General features: G+C 39.0%; 1 long non-coding RNA gene across 1 annotated transcript; it reads right to left on the reverse strand.

The window, feature by feature from the left end:
- Positions 1-211: 211 nt before the first annotated feature.
- LOC104513301 lies at positions 212-21,187 on the reverse strand. Its single transcript, XR_727924.1, has 2 exons — positions 21,031-21,187; positions 212-2,777 (listed from the first exon to the last, which is right to left on the reverse strand). It is a non-coding gene; the product is annotated as an uncharacterized LOC104513301 (long non-coding RNA).
- Positions 21,188-21,388: the final 201 nt, after the last annotated feature.

Below are 21,388 nucleotides of genomic sequence, written 5' to 3' on the forward strand. Positions count from 1 at the left end.
ATAACCAAAACAAAACAGTCACCTTTATCCCACAAAAGCTCTTTAAGCCACCCTCATCCCACAGAGGTCTTTAACTCCAGCAAAACTCACAAGAGGCAGGGAAGGGATATGCAGGACCTCATTCCATCCACACCATTGCTGTCACAGATGACCACATCACTGTTATGAAATTAGAAAGCTCCAATTCAAAAGACAGTTATTGTATTTTGAGTAACATTAATACATTTATTTAATTGTAATTTACTTTTCATTCATAAAAAGGACAAAGCACAGTCCTGCTCTACTAATCTGAAAAAAAAAAAAAGATAAAAAGTAACTAAAAAACCAGTTCAATATTCATCAGTATCAAATAAGAGTAATATCAAGTTTCCTGAAATATAAAGAAACAACAAATATGTCTATCTATGTAAACTTTAATTACGAACCTTGCGTTTTAAAGCGGATGATACATTAGTTTTTCTTGACAACAATTTGAAACTGAAGGTCCCGTCAAATTTACACACCTACATGAAACAGAAAAATCTCCACCTATCTGATCAGAATGTGAGACCTACCTCATCACTTTAGCTGACTTAAAAAAAGAAGTGGCTTTCCTTCCCAGGTCATTTCCATGCAAAAACTAAACAGTTTTGCTTTTTACACCAGGTATTAGAAAAGTAAAAGGCAATCATGCATTTGGCAAAAGATTTAGTTGTGGTTGTACGTTATATAAAAATGAGTCATCCTGCAAAATAACCAAACAAAATGAAACACAATAAACCACATTTTTTTTTGTATAGAAGGCTTACAGCATATTAGTTTGTTATGTATGAAGACAGCTCTTTTCTCTTTCAAATAATTATACAATTTATGAAACTCAGTAGTGTTTGACACTTTGACATTCCTCTATAGGGAAGTTATCACTTTCACCTCTTAAAAAAATTTCATCTTTTAACAAATAGTTAAAATTAAACTAAACCAGTATTATTGATATTTCTTAATGAAGACTCTACACTTTTACATGTAAATATATAGTACAAAATTATACAAATAAAAGAAGTGGGTGTAAGTTATTAATAGACCTATTCTTGCTTCCTGTAAATATTTTAATTATGGACCTCTACAGTATCAGTTCTAAAAAGATAAACTCTATTTCTAAGTAGCTAGCAAGGTTGTGCTAATAAAATATGATTCAAAGCTTATAATTCTTGAAGCATCAGACATTGCACTATTACTTGAGCCAGCTGATTCAATATCACTGTGTTTCTTCAACATTCACACTTGAACTAATTCCCGGCACACCATGGAAAGTGAAAGTAATGTGCATTTCTTTAACAACTTAAAAAAACCCAAACAAACCAACAAAAAACCCAACACTGAAACACTCCAGACACAGTCAGAACAAAAACATTCTCTATCTCTAATAGAGTTCCCATTTTGCAAAGGCCATAGTAAACATTTAGATTTGACTAACTGTTGGGAGCTGACTTCCATATATCAACACACAGTTGGATCATCCAGTATTCTATCAAATAGGGAGACGGTCTCAGAACTTTAAAACTCTTATTTACAACACTATGAACATTAGAATAATATCAAGTTCTTGAAAAAGCATATAATTCTCCCAAATGTACACCTTCACTACAGGAAGGTAACACCTGGCATCTGCAGCATAAAAATGTAAATATAGTATTTTTTTTACTGTGCTACTCTGTTTTTGCCATTTATTGTATATCTTTTTCTTTTTTTTATATTTTAAATCTTTTCACCTTAAAAAATAACATGCGTTTCCTACCATTTCATGGTCCACTTGGCTGGTCTTTATGTGGACTCCATCTCCAAACTCTTACGTAATATATTGCTACCTTAATAATAATAATAGTAATAATACTAAATCAAAACCAACACATTTCACTGCTTCCCTGAAAGCTGACACTTCACTCTAAAAATCAGCAACAATGACCATGAAGGAATACTTCAACAGAACTGTTTAAGAAAAGAATATGGTAAATCTCGTGTCAGTGAAGCACAGGTAAATTCCTTCAGGCTGAGCACACTACGCATGTCTCGGGTATTCTGAACATCTTTTAAAAAAACAGTTCCTTGTCACTGACTTTTATTTCAAGTCCTTCAATTTCTATCCAATAGCCTCAAGAAATACAGCTCTAAAAAAATGAAATGTTTTTGCTTTGACTGTCTCTCTAAAACCCAGTAATCCCAATAAATGATGATGGGGCCATTCAAAAATATGCAGTACACAAAACATATAGGATAGTACAGACAGACGTAGTACTCTTACATTTATCACATACAATCAACATTTCAATCTCTATTATATTTCACAATTTGTTATTCAAGTTAAAGCACCTACGTATGGTGATTTTACTTTCACTGTACAGCCTATGTTATTGGGTTTTAACACTGTAACTTGCCCCATTGGACCGAATCATGCAACTGTCACAGATCAGCGTGTTTCATAAGGCATATTGGAACAAGTTAAAAATATTTCTTAGCCTTTCAAAAGTTGATTTACTTCATGAAGGAGTTCCTGGATGCCTCAGTCCTCTTAAAGTCCATAGGAAATCGGTAGGGTAATTTATTTTAAAGGGTAATTTATTTGGCTTAGGATGGTGCCACAAGAATCAAAAAGAGTCGTGGTCCTCATCTTCAAAGGGAGTCCTTTGTGTTAGGCGGAGGACAAGGTAAATCCAGCTACATTCAGAATCCCGAGCAGGCGAGGACACCCAGGGTAGGCACCACCAGGACCAGCAGGAGGGTTGGTACTCCAGCAGTGGCACCTGCGCATCGAAGAGATAACAACACGGCGTTGGTCTTTGTTATTACTGGCAAGGGTGAGCAACCACGGATGCGAGAACGCGGGGTACAAAGGCTGGAAAACCAGCTGGCGCATCTCAGCACAGCCCCTGCCTGTATGGATAATGTGAAAGGGACAAAGAGACTTGCTACAGGAGAGCAGAGGACTCGCTCTTTTGTTTGGCAAGAGCTGTTTATGCAGCGTGTTTATACAAGCAGCAAGGCCATTCAGAACACATCAGTGTATTTTGATTTGGTCGGTCCAACAAGCCAGGAGGTTATACCAGGAGGTAAGAGGTCAAAATAAATATTTAAACATGAGAAAACAAAATTAATGAGGTCTTTGAAATGTGACGAAGCAAAGAGACACCTTTGGAAACATTAATGTTCATATGATCAGCAATAATCCGGGAGATATCAAAGAGCCTGGTCCGTTTGTTTACCTGCCAGATTAAAAAGTCCAGATGGCTGACTTCTAGCAGTGTGGCATTTACACGTTTACACCTCTTAAAGTAACAAGGGCCTTTCTTAAACAAATATTTTAAGATAAAAAATATTAATTGACAGCTTGCAAACTTCACATGACTTGCTCTGGCAAACAGGTGTAAGAACTGCTATTAAATGGCTTGTGTTGCCATGGTCCAGGTCCCTGTTAAGAAGCATCAATATAAGAAAATGACCCAGCCACACTGACACCGACTGTCAGCCAGGCTATCAGCTTTGGAGGCCGGCTAAAGGAGCTGGGGAATAGTCTGTTCTTTCTTTCATCACACCGTGCTCGTCTAGGTCAGGACGGTTGCGTGTAGGTGGGCAGTGCAGGACCCAGCTTACTGCTCGTCTTGCTGCAGGACACAGACTAAGGACAGAAGTGCTTGCAGCTGGTGGTGACAGTCCCGAGGAGCTCCTGGAACTGACCTACTGGCCAGCTCTCCAGCAAATGCTCTTTGGTAACACATGAACCAAACACCACAGATTTCAGTAGGCAGCGTTGTTTTAGCTCACAAGCACAGCATTATAAACTTCAAGTATTTTCTCTTTTAAGCCCAAAAAGAGTATTCACACTTTCTCATCAGACCTCTTGCAAGGCCAAGTAAATCCTATCATCTGGTCCAGCCCTAAGCAGGCTCCTAGGAAGATCTGTACGTTTTACACATCTGCCTGCCATAGAATTTTCTGCATCTTTTTGGATAAATAAAATGGTTAATTCTTCATTTTGTCTCTACCTCGAACCTCCGATTAGTAAGGTGCTTTATGACTTAAAAGTTAGCAAATCAAGATCCTAAGTAGAAAAAACATGGTGGTTTGAGGTGAGAATTTGGCCAAATAAATATTTGTAAGTTACCTTCAAGCATTTATTTCTTACAGAATTTCCTACCCACAATAATGAGAAAGTAACGAAACTAGGTGGAAATTTTAACCAAAAAAAATTATAATAGAACCCATTTTTTATAAAAACTGTGCATTAAGTCCAAATCAGAAAACTCCAGAGTTTCGCAGCTCATCGGTTAGCTGTGGATATATGAAAGTGATAGTATTGTCCATGGATGAACAAGGAGCTCCCAGACAGACTCAAACACAGAAAGGAAGCCTACAGTGGGTGGAAGCAGGGATGGGTAGCCTGGGATTATTACAGAGAAATTGTCTGAGCAGCCAAGGATCAGGTTAGGAAAGCTATAGCTCTGATAATACACTTTGGGTTTGACGTCCTTCTGGTCAGTGTCTTCTCTGATGTACCATACATGTACTATTTACAATGCCCAGATGAAAGCTTTGTCCCCCAAACAAGTCATGCCTAAGGATGCTTCTCCTCTTTGCAGAGTCATTTAATTGAGTCTTCACCTGCAGTTCCCCAGGTTCACAGCACTATCTCCTCTCCTCATTTTACTTTAAACAACCCCACTCGAACAACCCCACTTTAAACAACGGCAGTTTTCAGGCAGTTAAGCGTATATCAATTTAAGAGTGCTTAGTCTTCTTTACCCACAACTGGTTTATTACTGTACCTCCTAACTAAATCCTGAGTACTGGTACGGTGGGAGAAATCACGTTCTACCAGATGTACAGTACTTCTGTATCGCTGGAGAAAGCTGGGTCTAAAGACACCTTTCATCCAATATCTCTCTAGAGAAGGTGTTAGAGGCGTGTGTGCCCTCCCCATCCCAGGAACAGAGGTATGCTTACGAGATGACCAAATGCTGCATGACAGGATGTGTCTACAGCTGTTCATACGCACATACGTACAGCCTGTCACCTACTAAATAATTTAACAAAAAGCAGACCATAAGCCACTAGCAAACAGATGGCCTGGCTTGTTTACAGTTGGCCTTTAATAGTGAACTTAAGTGCTAGTAGAAAGGCTGATCTGAAAGGCAGTGTCTCCTGACCCACTGATGAAGCTCTATGCAGACCCCATCGGGGATATATGTAGCAGACAGCCTCCAAGAGGCAGACAACTATTTCCCCTCCTGTTTCTACAACAGAAGGTGAAAACTAGTATATTTACATGATCCTGGTTTCTCCACCGTCCCACCAGGAAGAAAGTCTACAGCATCTGCCATGAAGCCAGAATATTAGGGTTTTCCCCACAGAAATTATTTTCAATTTCAGCCATACTCCTCTTACTGTTCCCCTTCTTTCTAGGTCCCTCCACCATACTCCTCCTGACTCTGGTTCTCATGAACATCAAGTCTTTCTGCTGCTCTGCTCTCTTCCCTATCTCCCATACTAACCTCCACCCTTTTTCTCTTGCTTCTGACACCACAAAACTCTTCCCTCTCTCATTCCCATCCTTTCCCCTACTACTGTCTGAAGTCAAGATTTCTTCCCAAGTACTTTCTGATATCCAAACACTTGGAAAACCAAGACAAGAGACCTACCAATCCTTCTTTATCAGCTCAATTCAGCTGTAAAAAGTACACTTCTATGAATAGTACATTTTTCCATAGGAAGCAGTATACCCAGTTCAGTGGAAGATAAAATTAAGGAAAATATTGGAAGATTGCTTTATAAGTATCCATAAACAGAGTAATTTTATGCTTAAGGTGAACATGAATATATGTTCAAATATATCCTCATACGTAACAGCTTCACATTTTGGCAACTGTGAAAGTACGGGGGGTATATTTATCTTTACTTTTTAGTGATTTATGAGACATGTTAATCTTTTCCATAGTCTTTATCCTTAAACAGGAAAACAGTGGTTCTTAATGAATGAATAATTGCCATAGGAAAAAAAACCATAATCCAGATTTCATATTTCAGAGTATCTACACAAATTGCATGCTGCCTTTGACAGACCAGGATAATGCAGTTAGAAAGACACAACAACTCAGGTTTTGAATGCTTCTAATGAAGGAAAACCTGGAAAAATGTTTGCTGACTGAAGTTAAATGATGAACAAGTATGGGGAATTCTTATTTGTATGTAAGTATTCTACAAAGAGAAAGAAATAATAAAACTTTTCCTGAGATGTGCTTGCTGGCTTCAGAAATAATAGTTTGTAATTCACCCCATTACAGCAGTTCCTTACAAGGTTTAGGCACTGTGGCAGAGATATGTATAACAACTCTCTGCAGTGAAGCAAATCCTACCCTTAGAGAGCACATTAACAGAGTATTTGGGGGACCAATACACATCTTTTTTCTTGCTAGATTACTGACCCAAATGTCAGGAAGCATACTTTACTTCAAACACCAGTCACCAGTTCATGACAGCCCGTACACTCCTGCAGCTTTCAAATGGAAATTAATGTGAGTTTTGCCTAAGTACAGACTACAAGATTTACTTCCGTGCAGTAATGAAATTGTGATGTCAGTTTTAAGAATATTTAAATGCCAGATAAAGACTTAATGAATATGTACAAATGAATTGTGGATGTAAATTACAACAGAATTATTATTAAGCACCTTCTAAAGTCTGGCCAGGTATGAGCTGGATATATTTAGCACCTGAAGATTCATTCTCTCCTCAGTGTTAGAATGTATGATCTCTCAACCAGCATCTTGCATATCAGCGTGCATGCAATTGCAAACTACAGTCATCAAAGTCAAGGCCAAAGCCAAATCTCTATCACATGACCTAACTACCACTCTAATACACCATGTGTGGACTACATAGCAAGAGTCCTCATGTCTTTCAAATAAACAATGAAACGCACACTTCAAATTTGTTTTTTTTTCCCAACAGCCCCAAGCAAAGTTGTGAAATCTTGCTATATTCCCACAGAGACCTTGCTACTGTCTGCTACAGAGTTCTTGTAGTTGGTATTTTTAAGCATAGGACTAAGAAACATCTACTCAGAATGTAGCTTAAAATCAAATATAATTTGTATAAGATGCATGCAGTTAACTTCTTTCCCTGCCTCCTCAGCAGCCTTGCTCACACATGGTTGCTTATCTGAGTAAATGAGGAGAATTGCTGGACTGGTTTTTCTTCAGCAAGATCTTTACATATCACAGGAACTCCTGGTAATGTCCCACTAATCCACAGCTTCCTATTCGTATTTTAAATTCTGTGTTCCCATCTCAATAACATGAAGTCTAGGCTGAAGTATTTTACACTTCTGAATAGAGATCCCAGATTTTCCTGACATCTTAAACAATATGAAACATTTTTCCACTTATATACAAAAATAATGAAATCAATTTAATGCCTAAATGAAACAAGCATTAAAACAATTCAGACTTTGAAAGATTTCTCAGGTCTTTGTAATAAGTTGTTATTAAAAATACGTCATTATTTTCTTTAAATGTTACTTATCTTTAAGATATGACATTTTTGGCCCCTTTCCCAACATTAGTATACTGGACTGTAAAAAAAAAAAAAAATCTAGAGGCCTGTTTAGAAATCTTACTTTCATCAGATCTGCGAACCAGGAAATTAGTTACTGGTCATCTGTGAAGCTGTCATACATGAATAACTTCTCTTTGTCAGTGGGAAAGTGTTTGCCCTGCCAACATAAACAAACTTCAAGCTGTTCCTCAGCTAATCATGATCTGATCCTGTTGTGGCAAAACTCCTTCTCTGCTTTTGTTGTCAGGAAAGATTGTTCAAGAGTTAATTTGTATTGAATGACATCAGTTTTCTTGGTTTCCAGGTACTGAACATCGAGGGGGATGCCTACGTGACTGTTAGAGTTTTAGAAGGAGTGTGTTTTTAAGTATCTCAACTGTCCCCTTTACTGGTCCCCCTTCAGGTACTGGGTCCAGTACCTGAAGGGGCCTACAAGGAAGCTGGGGGGGACTTTTTACAAGGGCCTGTAGTGACAGGACAAGGGGTAACGGGGACAAATTGAAAGTGGGGGGGTTTAGATTAGATATCAGGAAGAAGTTCTTCACGGAGAGGGTGGGGAGGCACTGGAACAGGTTGCCCAGAGAAGCTGTGGATGGCCCATCCCTGGAAGTGTTCAAGGCCAGGCTGGGTGAGGCTTTGAGCAACCCGGTCTAGTGGAAGGTGTCCCTGCCCATGGCAGGGGGGGTGGAACTAGATGATCTTTAAGGTCCCTTCCAACCCAAACCATTCTATGATAGTATGATTCTATGATTTTGCACTGTGGAGCTGTCTTGGATACTCTGTGCCAGCCCAGACTGGAGGTGTGGAAATAGATCCTCAATATGGTGAGGAAATAGATCCTCAATGCTGCTGCTTCTCTCTACAGGTTGCTCCTCTCATGCAGCAAAAATTGTTTAGGTAGATGCAGACAGACTACATGAACGATACAGCTGCTGCAACATATTTTTCATGATACAATTTATCATACATTTAGTAAGAGTAAGAAAAAGAGAAATTTTCCTTACCAGGATGGGCATTTTATAAAATTCATACAGGATTTAAGTTTGTAATGCAATTTTTGTAACTTGTGAAGAAATCAGTCTGCCTTTGTGTCTGTTTTGCAAAATAGATTTCTTTATTTCTGAAAGAATGGCCAAACTCATACCCATTTTCCTGTAAATAATATTCCCCTTTTGGTCCAAGACCCAAGACTTATCTTCCATGACGACTGTCCGGTTTTATAGCTTTTTATTTTAAGAAAGGTAAATGCAAAGCCTGCTCATATGTTGCTTCTCATTGCTTCTAACTGTGCTCACCCATCTCTCTGGGAAACAACTGGGCCACCAAATAAACTCGGTATTTTTTCCTCCTCTGTCTGTTATTTTCTTTACAATCTATGAGGCTTCATTAATAACTGGGTGTTTTGAGTGTTTTCATATTTACCCAGGTAGAACAGAAAAGCAAGAAGGGAGAAAATGTAATTTCTTCAGGTTAAACTAAACTGCATAGAATATGTGGGTGGGTTTGCAGTCCTGTCAACTGGCTTTTAAAAAGAAATTCTGTTGATTCCAGCTGGAAATACTGTTTTCATAAAAGACTACTGCAAAACAAACGGGTAGTATCAGCTGACATGACTTAAATTCTGCTATCCCTATCCATGGTAAATGGAAAATAACTGAACTAATTAGAATATGCTTATCTTGCATCACTGGCAACATTGCTAAGTCATGGGTCCAACTTTCCCTTGTCTAGGAATACATTTGCTTGGGCACGAGGAAATTTTCCTTTTGCCTGTGCCATAAACCTTTCAAGAAAGGGGCTGAGGAATAATTCACAACTCAGTGAATTGCTGTTTTGTAGCAGAGCAGCTGCACATAAGATGGCAGTAATACTGTCTGTGCATTTGCCCATGCTCTGTGCCACGTTAACATTTCCTGTGCACCCGTGAAACAGCTTTAAACCTATCTTAAGACAAAGAGAGAGAACTTCAAGAACAGATTTGAAGGGCTGCTCATGGTCTGTGTGGTTTGTCCACCCCGCGATGTCAAGGCTGTCTTCTCCTACTTGAAAATCCATATGCCAGAGCCAAGTAAACTTTTTGTTTCCTTCTGGCAATGGCACCTGGAGTGTTGGCAGCATCGGCAGGCAGCTGCAGGGGCTTCTTTGTCACTCTGGCCCTGCTACACATCTGGACTGCCAAAATGAAAAGGTGCCTTGGACTCTGAGGAAGGTGCGATAATTTTCAGTTACTGGGCTACTAACTGTCAGTAAATGTAAATTTTTTTATCAGCTACCTCTTCCCCTTCACACATATTACTGTTCATTACATACTCTCTTGCATGTAATCTGTGATTACACTGACTGTCCTGTGTGGCAAAACACTTGGCTGTGAGTGTTCCCACATAAATGTATCCTGCACTGCCTCACAAATTAGGGTTCACAGTCCTTCTGAGGAATTCAGTCATCTTCCGAGAGAGTCATTCACAGGTTTTTCACCAATAAGGGCTAATTTTTCAGGAAAGAAATGGGAGGCCAGAAGAGAAAGTTTCATTGTAACCCTGAAAAGAAGAAAAACAAGGACATTTCTTCTTTGGCCAGCAGACATGACTAGGGATTTCTGAGTGAGGAACCTCTTCCTCCTTGTTAAAAAAAATAGGGATTTGTGAATGTTTTTTTTACAAATAAATTCACCCCAAGTATACACCAGATGTGCCACTCCTTTTCCCTTGCAAATAGTCCACATTTAAACAACCATATGGTACAGTGGGTGAACTGTAGAAACTCTTCAGGTGCAAAATGGCGGTGATTTAATGGGGCAAATACTGCAGTATTGGAATTTATATGTATTTGGGAACAAATTTGGCATGTATAAATACCAAGGTGCATTAATAGCCTGTCTTAAAAATCTTCACCTTTCAGCCTGGAAGCCTGGCTCACGCATCAGAAGATGAAGAAGGATGGCCTCAGCTTCTACAAGAGCAGAAGTGCCCAGTCTCAACAGGCTGCATGACAGTGCTTACTTCACGGCAGGGAAAGGCCACTTTGCCTCCGCAGCACACGAGACCTGCACAGCACGTGCAGTACAGTGCAGGTCTCATGATCGTGAAAATGGCCATGTGCTACACAGACTTCACGTACAGGTAAGTCCCATCACCGCACAGCCCTTGAGAAAGAGGGAAGGGAAGGGCAGCCTCCCTCCCTCTGCTTCCTGAGTGCAGCAGCATGGCAAGCAGGGAGAAAAACAGCGGAAGCAGGACTCAGCATGGACTGGGGAGCAATGGGGCAAACCTGCAGCAGAATCAACTAGTGGACTGAGAAGCAGCAAAGAAAATAAGCAAGTCCAACAGGCCAGCTCAGCTTAAGTTTGGCCTTCCTATTCAGGAAGGAAGGAAAAGTCTTAAATTGGGTACAAAAGTTACTGCAGGGGGGAAGAAAGCACACAGCTGGCCTAGCATGTGCCTCCTCACAGCGAAGCAATGTAATTTTTTACTGATAAGGACATACTTGGAAGAATTGGGTACTGTTAAACCAGAAAGGTCAATACAATTTTCCAAGGTAGCTAGGTAGCAGGATCTCTGGTAAAGAAGACAGATAGGAATAGGCAGGATAGAGCATCTTAGAAGGCTGCATAAACCAGATAAACCAGGAACACTGCTTAATATGGAACCTTTACTGGGAATGCTCTGATTTGTCCAGTTCCAAACGAAGGTAAAATTCAAGGAGAAACAGATAAAGGTAGAAACTAGCAAGAACACACAAAAAAACAAGAGCAGGGAGTTGGTGTAGAAATTGTTCCTAGTTGGATACTTGTGTTGGCAACTCCATTTGGCTTTCTAACAAAGTAATTTTTGGATTATGAGGACTCTGTGGGTACATGCAGAAAAGGCTGTGATTAGAACTACACTCCCCTCCAGCTGAGCACATCATTTTACATTTTAGTGTCCTGACACAGAAATACTAACAGCCATCGTAACTGAGTGCAAACACTTCCCTTATAGCCAGATAAGGCTTTTTACTTACAATCTGTGTAATGACAGAAAAAGACTTGAAACAAACCATCACTGGGCTCTATTATTATAGAAAATAACAACTTAGAAATTCACAAAATACTTGGTTTAGGGAGAGACAAAATCTCCTCATGTAAAGGTAAAGGAGGCAAACATTTTTTTACAGATAATATCTAAATGAGCCAGCAGTGCCTAAACCCAGCTTTAAACAGCTGAATATCTCTTCAGATGAGTAACTTATGCTGCCACAGTAAATTCTACATTTCCCTTATTTCTGCTCTGCAGTATTAGAAAACAATGCTGTTAAAGAATTTAAGCACAGAAAGGATTTTTACCTTTAAAAAATATATATCCTCTGTGATCTAAATATTGCCTCACATACAATACAGTTTAAGTAGCCTTTTACTTAGTTTCTCATGTTCTGAGCCCAGGCAGACAGATTTTTCTAAAACATGTTTTCTAAACCACACTTTCTAAAATGGCTTGCAGCCTTGCTTTAAAAACACCAGGAGTTGAAAAGCAAAAAATCAAGCAGATTTTCATGCTTCTGAAGAAGAAATTTTCAAATTGATCTTCTGTTAGAATTTCTCTCCTGATAAAGTTCTTACTTCAGCCACTCTCTAGCTAGAGCCATAAGCACCAAATTTGATACTCTGAAATATACAAGTGAAATTAGATGAAGGATCCTGACATTTCCTGTTTTGACAGATTAACATTCCTCCTTTTCTTCCCACTGGCTTAATACCGTTGTGCTGAACAGGCAGAGAAATGCTCTTCCAATACCTACTTCTAAGAACTCTGTTGTCAACTCTCCATCTATGAACGGGCTTTAGAAATATGGTGAAAGTAAAATACATGGTCTAGTGGTCTAGTGGAAGGTGTCCCTGCCCGTGGCAGGGGGATTGGAACTAGATGATCTTTAAGGTCCCTTCCAACCCAAACCATTCTATGATTCTATGATTCTATATGGTATTAATCTTTAAAGGCAAGAACATTTTGACACTGAAGTCCTTCAAGTGTTCTGAAAAGGGCATGAAGAATTTCAGTATGTAATAATATGTACTATTTAATATACCTATGTAAAGAAGGCAAAAATACACATAAGTATTTTCTATATGGTCAAGAGATATGTTTGAATTAGCAAATATGTGATTTTATCTGCTCCTCATATCTGTAGCAACAAAGAAATCTATTTATATCTGAATAGAAACCTGCCAAATAAACACAGTACAAACTGTGCTTCTAATGAAACACTTAACATTTTATGCACTGTCAGTAGATCTGAAGTTGGGAAGTTACACAGTTTGCAGGAGCACAAAACACCTGGTTGTGCCTGGTTATACCTCTGGGGCTGTCTAGTCTGACCTCCCACTCACATCAGGACTGCCACCAACACTGGATGTCGTCAGCTGGAGCTCTGCCTAGCCTTAATCACGGAAATCTGACATTTTTCCTAATGTCCAGCCTGATCCTCCCAAATCGCAATTCCAGGCCACCACCCTATATTACATCACCTGCCATTACGAAGACATTGGATTCATCATCTTTGTAACTGTTCTTTATACAGCTCTGTAGATCACCGTTCCCCACCATGCTACACCTTGGTGTTTATTAAAGGAACTAGACCTGGGACACTCCCTTAAAGAGCTGTGCACCTTCCTTACTACCAAAGAGTGTTTCTGAAGTCCCTTGGACTTTGTCATTGAAGTAACTGGAAAACTCTCTCTGCTGCCTTTGTCAGAGAATCACCGGGCTTTGTTCTCTTAAGAAAGAGGTTTCACCAGAAGTGTGTTATAGCAGATGTCTAACCTAGGCCTTCTGAATCACTCTCCTCACTAAGAAAAGGAGTCTGACTACGTTAGGTACATAACACCGAGAGGTACGAGTACGCCACCATTCCAAGGCACCCACAGAAAGTAACATAGATTGTTAACGACCAAACTGGAAAATACCACAAGGATTTGAATAATGCAGTTCCACGGCTTGCTACTGAAAATCGAAACATGTCAGAATTGTCACGACTAGAAAGTATTCCTTTCTTCATTTCTTCACCCCTGTGATCATGTCTGCAGCCCTGTCTAGAATATTAAGGGAAAAAAATAATGAGATGAGTCTTCCAAAGATTACTTTAAATCACTCTAAATACTACTTGGCTGGCTTTGATTTCTCAAAGCAATTAAAAATACTGTATAAATACAGGTCAATAGTTAAATGTCCTACCAAGAGGTGAAAGCAGAATATGCACTTGCATTAAATTAAATCATTATGCATCAAAGGGATTACACTATTAAAGCAAAACACTAATCTGGGCATTCCCTTTAGGAGCTATGTGATTTTTTTGTGTGATATTCTTTGTTGCTATGTTGCCACATTTAAGCATAGGAGAGTTAAATAATTATCTTTCAGATTTTTTTCATCTTCTTCTAATGGTAGAGTACAATGAATATAAAATACCAAGCATTCTGTTTTATAGAAGTGAAGGATTATAGTGTTCCTGTGTTGGTGTAATAAAAAACCTGAAGTACTTGTATGATATAACTCAACAACAAGATAAATAAATGGAGAAGAATAGCTCAGCCAAACTGAAGTTGAATGCCAGACCTTTAATTCACTGATGAATTGATGGTTCCACTGAAACAGCGGCAATCAAAACTCTGCTGAATTTTAAAAAAAAGGTATTTCTAACTGCACAGTGAACCCAAATTTATTTTTCTTCTTCTCCTTAACTATTTTAAAAGTCAGTCATTGCTTGGTGGGTAACATCCAGACTGCTGAAAACAGTAAAGTATGTATTTAAGGGTTTCAGAAGAACCAACCCTTTGTGCATCAACTAAGTATTCAGGCATTTCAAAGCACACTTTCCTGAAGCTGGGAGTATAGGGTCAGCTTTAGTGAGTCAGACCAAAGGCTTGGATAGCTCAGAACACACTGTAACTCAGGATCCAAGAGTGGTCTGTAACAGATACAGTGGAGGGAAAAAAAAAATCATGGCATACAGAATATGACTTTCTTCTTAGATGCTCTCTCATTTGTTGAAGTAGCTCCTGAGCTACTTTGTAGCTTCTGTTCAGCAGCTCCTGAGTCAAAGGCTGAATATAGGACATAGTTTTAAATAAGAGCAGATAGCTCATCACTCTGTTAATAACTTTGTCCTGCACAACGTCCTGTCACAGGAGTTTCCACAATTTAATTTTGTGCCATGCAAAATAATTTTACTGAGTACCTTCATTCTCATAATGTGAAGAAAAGTGAATAATCTCTTCCTACTTACCTCTTCCTGTTGTTCAGGACTACCTTACTAGCCATCCTTATGCTACCTGAAGGCTCCCTGCCTCTCTCACAGGCCTCACCCACAATTCACCCCATGGCTGCAGTACCCTGCCTGATTTTCTCTATGCTTTCATAGTATCTTTCTTTAGTCTCTTTTAGTATCTTCAGTATCTTTACTTTCTGAGATTCAACAAGAATATATGTTTTCCGTGACACCACCCTATTGTGTTCTTGTAAGCTTGGGGATAGCCAGCAAAATCTCCAATACATAACAAGTTAAAACATGTAACAAGGTATATGAAGTTGCCACAGATTCCTTTTCTCCTCAAGGTTAAAGGCACTGCAGAGTTCTCATGCCTTCATGTGACTCAGAAAGAGCCCTCAGTGGGGATTTTGCCAGCAATGCCCAAGCTCACAGAGACAGGCGTGCAGCAGCTGAGGCTGAAGATGAAAGCAGGAGGAAGTTACACGGTCCTTTTCAAGTCAGTGGCCACTTTTTCTGTTTTCTGATGTAGAGCAACTACGGATTCCTGTCTTGTCACTATTCTCTGATAATGAGTAACCTATCCTGCTCTTGTTTTGTAAGATACTGTTCTCCTAAACCTCTACTGTGTTCTAAATGATGCACACACGCATCGAACTTCTAGCTCTAAAGCCTGTCAAACACCACTGCACAGCTTAGTTATGAGCCTCATGGCTAAAAATGACATTTTGTTGGATTCACACTTTGTGTATACCCAGGCTTTCCCATATAAATAAACATAAATGACAAAATAAACAGCACTGGGATTATCATAGGATAATGCAGACTAAGAAAACAGAACTAGTTATGAAAATATTTCTGCAGTCCATCCTACTGTTGAATACAAAAGAGAAGAAAATGAAATTTAGGAGAATATGGCTTTTCAAGAAAATGCTTGCTCTAGTGCTGAGTATGTTGTAATGCATGAAACTGTCAAACCTTAGCTGCCAAAGTCAGGCTTGGAACGAGGTGGTACCAATAAATTAGAATTCTGATGAAATGAAATGTGATGATGAAGGAAAATCAAGAGAAGTATCAGAGAATTGAGTATGTTGTTTTAGGCAGATTTATGTACCAGGTTAGAGGGTATTCTGAGTATTTTCTACTTAATTTTCAAGCCAAGAGACAAGAGCCAAATGTACTGTGGAAATCACAGTTCTTGTAGAGGAGAGCTTTTTTTGAAATGTATTTTTTTTGTTTAGTAGAAGCTTTTTGTTACATTCTTGTCACAGATGCATATTAAGTTGCAGGATCAGTAACAGAGGACTGTCATGTCAGTTAGAGGGCTGTTCATCAGCTTTTCTTACAACTTTTACCCATGTTCTCCTTTCTTATTACTACAACCATCTTTGCAACAGATGGACATTTTCAAACCATGATCAAAAGATTTTGATTATACCACATGAAAAGTGAATGATCACTTGATTTACTTGGTAGTAGTATTTGCAATAAATATTAATGTCCTTTTTAAAAATAATAAAAAAATAAATTAAAATATAAAATAATGAAAATATTTGTACGACTTACTACAGGCAAAAAATTTGCATTTCCCTTTGAAAAAGCTATGCTTCAAAGTAAATACTTTTTCAGGATCCTAAAACATGCCTCTGGCAAATGGAATTTATATGTGTATATATATATATGTGTGCGGTGAACAGAGAGAAGCTGTAATTTTGTTGTCCTGCTATAAACATACACAATACACAAATTATTCTTTGTCCATGTCACTATTTGAACTGAGACAGTAACCTGATTTCGTATCTGAAGGTGAAGATGTGTGCCATCTTCATTTTTTCACAATATTTTCCCAGATCATAAGTTACCTTCCTCTCTCCCCCACCCTGGATGAAATTTTAAAATCTGAGAGCTTGATTCTATTTTTTCTTACTCTGGCATAAATTAATTGCAGTGAGGCCGGTGCAGTTACACAAGTTAAGTGAGAAAAAAACCCAAGCACCACATGGTTTTAGTTTACCGATTGTGATTGTTGTGATTACATTAATATTAGCTTTACAACAAAGCACTGCAATCCAAAAAGCAGGCAAGGGACAAAAAGAAACCCAACTCAGCCTTTAATGTATTTAAAAAAAACCCCAGATAAGCCTGTTATTAGACACTGAAATGGACTCCTTTGGTTAAACAAGTAGTTCCAATCTTCAGTGAGTTGTTGTATTTTAAGAATGAATTTTAAATTGTGTAGCTCATTGATTTATTATAATGGGCTTGAAAAGTATCTCCAAAACCCTAACTGTGCAACAGGCACTGGCCAATAAAATACAACAATTTACAACACTGATTATAGCTGTATGCGGAAATGCACCTCAGCACATATACAGTAAGTGATTTTATGATAAGCATTTATATTTCAAGGTATTTACTAAAAAGAAATGCTTATGAGACGGCTGTGTTTGGTAAACTTCCTTTATATCATTCTCCGCTAAAACACTCTGACCCATAGGAAGCTGACTGGTTATATTACAAAAAAGTCGCTGCAGGATGTTTGCCTCTCTTTCTGGCATGTGCCTGGGTTTCCTGTGAGAAGAATGAGGAAAACATAAAAGACAGCTTCTCCCTTAGACAAGGGGTTAAGCTAGAAATAACATATATTTCTACTTTCTTTCACATTTGATGTTCCAATGTAACTTTTGTTAGTTAAAATGTGCCACTTTTTAACACCCAAATTAAGACCCGAGGGCCAGTTAAGGTTCCTGAGCTAGATGTTCGTGTACTTAAACCTAATTCAGAACTAATTCAGCAGATGCTAAGAATTGCTCAGAGTACGACTACAACAGGCTGCCAACACAGTAGCCTAGCACAGCAACAGCAGCCATACAAATCAAGGAAATACCTTTGGTTTGCAAAAAGGTGCAATTCATACATCTGAAATATAGGCCAAAAGGTGTGCTGTCTGGCCTCTACTTGCTGATCCAGAACACCTTAGAAGCCTGCCAGCATTGTGTGGATGTCCCTGGTAATCTGGGGCATCTCACATGCTGCAGGCTTTGTTTAAGATTCTGAGTTACACCCTAGATGACAACCGATTAAAATGGGAGTTCAGACACCTAACTCAGATGAATTATGTAGATTACTTTGGATGTGATATTCAATGAACAAAAGGAGAACATCAGTCTGGAAGACACATAGGTTCTTCAGACATTCCTCTGTCTTCAGTGCAGCCTTCTAGTTTGCTTAAGATTTGGTCATTCCTGGTCAGCATCCAGGCTAATTTGAACCCGTGCCCTAGTTGCTTAATTCTCCTCATTCACTTATGCAGGGAATCAATTTGGTTTGCAGACTCTGGAATCAGATGTCTAAAGGTCAAGTAAGGCAATGATCCTTTCTGAATTTGCTAAGATGCCTTATGTTTTGCCTTAGCTATTATTTACCTCTCTGTAAATATGTTAAGTTCCATTATGGCCAGTCCGTCACCAGAACACACATTCCTACTAAACTAGGTGTTCTCTGTTTGCAAGTCTCTGAGAAAAATCATCATTACTTAAAAGCTTCTCTCTGTCACCCTTCTTTGGCAATTATTCTAAAGCCTGTCACACTACTGTAAAATTTTATGAAGAGTAAGAATCAGCAGACATAATTTGCCATGTGTTGGTGTTTAAAACTGCACTTCACTCTGCTCTTTGGAAAACCCATGGTTTGCATCCAGAAATAGCCTGAAATGCTTGCCCAATTCTCTACATACTGTGTATTCCAAAGGGATTACCCTACCTTTTGTCTCCTTTTCCACCTCCTTTCCTAAACTGACTCTAGGGAATGCTGGCTTTACCTAGGCCACCGGAGGCACTGTTGCTCTCTGTCTAGCTTGGGAATGGTAGACGTGGCTGAAAACTCGGCTGCAATGTAAAAGACAGACCAACCAACTAGAATTTGCACAGTGCTAACTCTTCCAGAGGTGCTAACTCTGTAAGGGCACGCCTCGCTGGCAAGACTTATCAGCTTGGGCTCAACATTGTACTGACATGACGGTTCTGCTTCTAGTCTGGGGAGGAATCCATCCGCTGCTACCTAAGGGGTCTCTGCACCACACCGACGATGGGTGGCAAGAAATGTATGGTAGATACAAAGATGACCTAAGACATATCTTACAAACAGCAGTTGATTCAACTTTTTTGCATGCTATAAAATACGTTAAAAGTGCTTCACTCAGAGTATGAGAATATAATGCAATGTATTACAGCTTTTGTAAAGTGCTTGACCTAGTACCCTAAAACATTCTCACAGAGAAAGGTACACACAATTAACACAGGGTATGCTAAACAGATTAAGAATTCAGTCAGTGGCAGATTTCAAAACAGAATTACTGAAGAATGGTCACAATTTCTAGTGTAATTCCACAGTCAACAGTAATAGACTGAACGCAATCCAGTAATTTTTATCAAAACCAGAAGTAAACAGCTAAGTGACTCTGTAAATGAACCAAAGTGGCAAAGTAGTAGAGAGGGACAACACACACGGAAATCCATACAGCATGGGAACTTAAGCCATTGAAATCAACGGTGCTTTGTCACAGCCACATGCAAAATGATACACTAAGGAAAAAAGAGGCATGTCACACAGATCATGTATCGTGGAAAGCAAGGATTCCAGGAGGGATTTAGAGCTGGTGCTGGACAAACCAAATGAACACCATTTTATAGCCCAGTGCAAGGAAGTAAATGGCTAATCAAAGCCTTTCATGAATTATGCTGGGAGTAGGAAGTGTAGGGAGGCAAGATTATCTCTGCAGACAGAAGATTTGAAATAGTGCATATAGTTATAGTGTTGATGGTCCTAAAGGAGTTCTCAGAAGTTGGAGAGATGAAGACAGGAGTTGTCAAAATTATTTAAGATCTGAACAAAATGTTATCACAGAGAAATTCAAGGTGCTCAGTCTGTTTAGCATTCAATCAGTCACTTGACTGAAATATGTACATTCCTTAATGGGGAGAACATATCAAGCACAAAAAGACTCTTTAATCTAGACAAAGGCTATAAAACTAAACAATGGCCAGACCCCCAAACCAGATAAATATAGTTTAAAAATTATGCCAAAAAAAAAAGTCAACGGTGCAGGGGATTAATGAGAAAAAAGTATCCTGCAAATGATGGATTCTCCACCTCCAGATTCCATTTGATCAAGATTGGAATAGGTGCTTCATACAAACAAAAATGGTGATACCCAGGAGTTCACACTAGGTGGTATAAACTGTACATATTATTGAAAACCAGCAGATGGGAGGTCCATTCCTTTAGGAATGGGCAGCTTCTCTCACAGTGCAGAGGTAACACAGCATAGGTATTGCTTTTTTGAAAGAATAATGGCTGCACTGACTACATACAGAATACTGTTAATGTTTAGTCATTACTACGCCCCATGTTCATTTTCTAATCAAAGACAAGAATACAATAAAAGTGTTTAAATCATAAACTTGCTAAGACATTATCCAAGTCCTGTATGTTTACTCATATGTTCTACTTCATACACTGCATGCTAAGGCACTACTTAAATTACAAAACTAGTGAGAAAGAGATGTGCAGACCATGCCTGAGCTCTTAGAATCAACACCGAGTAGAAGTTGAATCAGCCTGATCCATGCAAGCTCCCTTTCCCTATTTGCCAACCATCCAGGCACCCTAAAGCTGAGCATGTTGCATGTTGCTTATTCATCTGTATGCATCACAGCTTCCCTCGTCTCCTGAAAAGTAGAATTCCCCTAGCAATTGGTCTGTGGACTCATGTGGACCTACTTTTCTCAGTTACTTTCTCTCTCCTCTTAGTGACAGTTGACAAAAGAATGAGATACAAAAGCGACAGGTACTAGGAACTATAGGATTATTACAGGCTGACGTCTTGAAACTGAGGTCTGCACCACATACTTAGGCTTGTAGGATCTATTAAAAGTGGTAGCCTAACTGGGAGGACCAGTAGAAACAGTCTGATGTTTGGAAAATTGGCAGCGCTTCTGGAATTGAGCTGGACTACTGCTGAAGTGTCCTGCGTGCATTACGAGACTTCAGAAAGATTTGAAGATAAACCCTCATTCTCAGTGCAGTGGAGCTACCGCTCCAATTTTGGATGGGAATGGTGTGCCCATCTCTGGACAGTGTACAAGAGGAAAATATTCAAAGATTTCCAAGGAGTGTGGAAAAGAAGAAAGGAAGTTATTTTCTAACCTGAAATTTTTATTTGAGCTACTTCTCCATCTCCTCCTTCACTGTGTGCTCGGACCTCAACAACATACTCGCCATCACTGGGGACTGGGACCTCTATTGTGTGCCTTCCGGTCGAGAACAACTTGCCTTCATGTTGTCCATCTGGTCTGTACAGTACCTAGGGAAGCCACAGTAATTCCAGTTATTGAAACACTACATTTCCTTGGAAACAGTTACTTATATACAGTGTATAAGTATACACTGTATGTAAGTACAGTATACAGTGTATACTTATTTACACACTTATATACAGTGTGTAAATTAAAAAGTATTAGGTTTTCATTTATATAAGAAGTGTATATATATATATATATATAAA

Source organism: Eurypyga helias, unplaced genomic scaffold, assembly GCF_000690775.1.
Source record: "Eurypyga helias isolate BGI_N326 unplaced genomic scaffold, ASM69077v1 scaffold7220, whole genome shotgun sequence".
Classification (NCBI taxonomy): domain Eukaryota; kingdom Metazoa; phylum Chordata; class Aves; order Eurypygiformes; family Eurypygidae; genus Eurypyga; species Eurypyga helias.